Source organism: Saccostrea cucullata, unplaced genomic scaffold, assembly GCF_032062105.1.
Source record: "Saccostrea cucullata isolate Sc308-1 unplaced genomic scaffold, CSIRO_AGI_Scuc_v1 ctg18042, whole genome shotgun sequence".
NCBI classification, from domain to species: domain Eukaryota; kingdom Metazoa; phylum Mollusca; class Bivalvia; order Ostreida; family Ostreidae; genus Saccostrea; species Saccostrea cuccullata.
Window position 1 is genome coordinate 1 of NW_026919662.1, and position 4,727 is coordinate 4,727.

Consider the following 4,727-nt stretch of genomic DNA (forward strand, 5'->3'; position numbering starts at 1 on the left):
TGCTCCACTAATTAAGCACTTTCAACTGACCCCAAGGTCAATGACCGTATGACCTTGACTGTGACCTATATGCTAAAAACAGTTTTTTTCCGAACTTTCGCCATAACTTTTGAACCATAGGAAAATGAGAATTCATAAATTGGTATGCTTACTCCACTAAATTAAGTTCTTTCAAATACCAATAAGGTCAATGACCTTGTGACCTTGACTGTAACTTATCTGCTAAAAATAGCTTTTTTGAACTTTCCCCATAACTTTTGAACCACAAGAGATATAGATTTTTATTTGGTATGTATACTCCACTTATTAAGTGCTTTCAAATGACACCAAGGACAATGATTGTGTGACCTTGACTGTGAACTATTTGCTAAAAATTGCTTTTTAGAACTCTGTTGCCGCCGGGCGCATAGTGTTTCACAAACACATCTTGTTTTCTAATTTTCCTATTGTCAAAATTTGAACCACGATACACCAAAGAGAACCGTGCTTGTTTATAAATAATCGCGAAAACAAACAAAAAAGAATTAACCTATGCTTTTTATTAAGAAATGAACCCACTTCTCTAACAAATAACTCCATTGCAGCAATGAGCAAAAGAGGGATTGAAAGCTCTAGTTCCACAACAACTTGTACCCGAGCCTTTCCAGTTTATGACCCCATTGCAGCAAATATAGAAAAAGGATTGAAAGCTTTAGTTCCACAGCAACTCGTGCCCGATCCTTTCCAATTTATTACTCTGTTGCAGCAGATATAGAAAGAAGGTTTAAAAAGCTTCTTGTTCCACAGCAACTAGTGCCCGATCCTTTCCAATTTATTACTCCATTGCAGCAGATATAGAAAGAAGGGTTGTATGATCGACTTCCACAACAAGCTGTAAAAAAAAGAGGTTGATGACCCTTAAAAGAAGTGTAAGAAAAATCGTTCCATGCTGAAATAATTATTTTAAAAAATATCAGAGAACTGTTTTACTAAACAGATGAAAATTTTAGTCAAACAGAATCCTAGGATTCATTTGTTTTTTTAATTTATTGCAAATTTATTTCTAGGTGGAAGTTTTGGGGGGTTTCTTCCATAAAAGAATATTTAAAAACATCGTTAGAGCACCCATATGACAAAAATGTTGGTAATTTTCTGTGACACTATAAGATAATTTACTTTTGTTTCTTCAAAATTAATCTTTATTCATACAAAACTGATAAAAAAAAATTATCAATTTTTAAAAGAATAAGTCTGCCATGTTGAAAACTTCGCTGCCTTGATAATTTTGCTACAAGTCATACATGCAGTCAAGAAATATATAATCACATAGATTTTCTTATATAAAATGCATCACCATCAACAACGCCCTCAACACCGGGATGTACTCTTCGCAATTGTTAACCTGACCGCATTATTATTACAGGAATTAATCACCGTGAAATTAACCGTAGTGCTTTTTCTGGGTTTAAACCCCCGTCTTCATGTATACATTTAGCTTTTTACATTAATAACATTTAAAATATTACAGTAACAAGTCGCTTTATATAAAGACCCTCAAATATAACGAGAGCCCAATTGGATATGGCGGTAAAAGTCCATTTGCGAATCCTGTTTAATTTTTTCTGAGATAGATTCCTGTTTGGAATTAAACTTAAATTACGTAAACTAGTTCGTGAAGGCAAATAAATACATAAGAATAATACATACCCTTTTCCATATAACATCCTTTTTACCCCAGACACCAATATCAGCTTCAATATCACACCTGATTAGCCCGAAACCTTCAGCCCTCTACTGATATTGGTGTCTCGGGCTTATAAGGATTTGATATGGAAAAAGGGTATGTATTATTATGTTTATTACATGTGTGTACATACTTAGTAATAAAATACAGCAAAATTAAGTTGAGAAGAAAATAAGTAAATAATCATGCATTGACTTCTTACATGTACATGGTCTGATGTTTCATACGGGTTGGGGTTGTTTCTATTACAATGCGCTTGATCCGTAATTTGAAAATAATTATTATTTGAAATTAAAGGATCGTTATTTACAAAAAGTTAAAATTAAGAGAAAATGAACCCCCCGAAAAAATATGTGTATGGTCACAAGTACTGTTTTGTGGTTTAATGTACAAGGGGTGTGATATTAATTATCCATATTAGCCCTACAGGGCTATTACCAATTTAGGGCTGATGGCATTGTGACGTCAGGCATATCCTGTGTTTATTACTAACTATGTAATAAATGAGTACATCTCCATTTATCTTTCAAGAAATAGGTAATATATATAAAATGTCTGTTATAAGAATTATAATAAAAGATACAACAAACCTTTTCCAAATGAATTTGCAATGGAAGGCAAAGGAGTGAAACAAATGCCAAATAGAAAATCATCGTGAAGTACTTTACGTGCAATGAAGACTACAATAAAAACAAAACATTTAATTTTGAAAACCGTTATTTTTTCCCTCAATTATATATTGTTAAAACATTAGGTTATTTTATAAATTGAATTTTAAAATCATTTTTCTTGAAATTTCTATATCAAGATCCTTAAAATATCTATTTTACAAAGTCGATATATTATGCTTTTAATAACCTTACCTTCATATATCCTCTGCCGTATTGCTGGATTCAACCCAGAAAAGGTTTAAATAACGCCATCAAGTTAATTTTTCCGCAGATGTCAAATATTATTGATCAACAATCCGACATCCGGGAAAAAATTATAGCTGGTCATCTTGCAAAACGAATTTATATTTGAAGCCCCCCAGAAAAACAGGGAAATTAAAACTAAATGTTTATCACTATAAAGATGACCCACCCTTGCATTAGAATCTCTGATAGTAAGTTGAGCAGTGAGCTCGAGGCATCTTGTTCGTACCGGCAATTATTGCTGACACGGCACCTCGATATACACGGTCATCCGACGGAGCGGTTACCTCGTCTAACAGTACTTTCGAAAACGCGGCGTAAGGATCAACTCTTATTGCTATAACCCTGCCCTACGAGGGCGACTAGTTTTTGTCCTAGATTCTTTTTTATTTGATAGAAATTTCAAGATTTTCCTACATGTATATATTAATCCAAATACTGAAATTACTCATGGGAGTTGAACATTATGTAAAATAAAATCTTTGATCGTTTAAGTTAAGTGAGTGAACAATATTATCATTTCAATATATATAATATTTCAATAATATTCAAATACAGACATCTTGAGAAAGGCATTCAGAGACACTGAATAGCAAAAAAAATGCATGGGCCATAATGCCTGCCTGCCTACATTTGTCCTGTTTTTATACCCCCTGCTTGAAAAGCGGGAGGGTATTTATTAATCGGGATGTTAGTCCATCTGTTTGTTAACTTTAGGTATACCCATCTCTTATCTGCAACTCCTCTTACATCACTGACTGAAATTTTCATAGAATCTTTATCAACCATTGCCTGTTTGTAGATTTTCCATTACTTTTTCATCCTACACATATTTTGGGTTTCCCATTGCCAAACATGGACACTGCCATTATATTCATATTAGAGGCGGTTGATCATTTATATCATTCACTGCTCACAGTACCTCTAGTTCATCTTCAAATTTGTAATATTTTTTTCCTTGGCACCTTAACCCATGTGTTATGAAAATTTCAGTTTCACAGGAATAATATCAATGTTGATAAAATGTGGATTTCCACACATCATTCTTTTAAGAGCTAACAGGTTTGTTATATAAAACTTCTCTGTGAATATAAATGTATTTCAATTATAACGAAGTCAACATTATACATAGAGTACGTCAGAACTTAAACTTAATTTTTTTAATATTGTGAAGAAACAAGAGGCCCATGGGCCACATCGCTCACCTAAGTAACTTTGGTGATGCAGTTCTTTACCATATTTTCCCTATTCTTACATCTATTGTGGTCCCTGCCCCCCCCCCCCCCCCCAATCTTGATTTTGATAATTTAGAATATACACTACCCCCAGGATGCTTTGACATAGGTTTCAGTTTTCCTGGCCCACTGATTCTTGAGAAGATTGACTGATTGATTGTATATTGTTTAACGTCCCTCTTGAGAATTTTTCACTCATATGGAGACGTCACCGTATGCCGGTGAAGGGCTTCAAATTTAGACCTATGCTCGGCACTCAGGGCCATTGAGCAGTGAGGGTTCTTTATCGTGCCAGCGCCTACCGTGACACGAGACCTACGTTTTTAAGGTCATATCCGAAAGACCCATGACTTTCACTTCTGATGCCGAGCGCTTGGAGAAGGAACAGTCGCTACCTGTTTTTTTGACGTCTTAGGTTTGACGCGGCGCCGGGAACGAGAATCGAACCCGGGCCTCCCGATTACAAAGCGAACGCTCTACCTTCTTGAGAAGATGATTTTTTCCAATATATTTCTACATAAAACCTGGATCTTGAAGCCCCTTCCTACCCCCAGGGTCATTATTTTAGCAATTTAGAATCTACACTTCCCCAGGATACTTCCATAAGAGTTTCAGCTTTTCTAGCCCACTGGTTCTTGAGAAAGAGATTTTTAAAGATTGTTCCTATATATTTCTATGTAAAACTTGGATTCTCTATTGTGGCCCCGTCCTACCCCTGGGGGCCATGATTTTAACAATTTAATATCTACACTACCCAAGGATGCTTCCAAATAAGTTTCAGCTTTCCTGGCCCAGTGGTTCTTGAGATGAAGATTTTTTAATGATCCCACCATATTTTCGTCTTTTCTTGATTAT

The 4,727-nt window shown here is 35.0% G+C and overlaps 1 long non-coding RNA gene across 1 annotated transcript; it reads right to left on the minus strand.

Moving 5' to 3' along the window:
* Positions 1-524: 524 nt before the first annotated feature.
* LOC134235783 (uncharacterized) lies at positions 525-2,642 on the minus strand. The gene is made up of 3 exons (XR_009985483.1): positions 2,587-2,642; positions 2,314-2,403; positions 525-871 (listed from the first exon to the last, which is right to left on the minus strand). It is a non-coding gene; the product is annotated as an uncharacterized LOC134235783 (long non-coding RNA).
* Between the last annotated feature and the right edge of the window lie 2,085 nt (positions 2,643-4,727).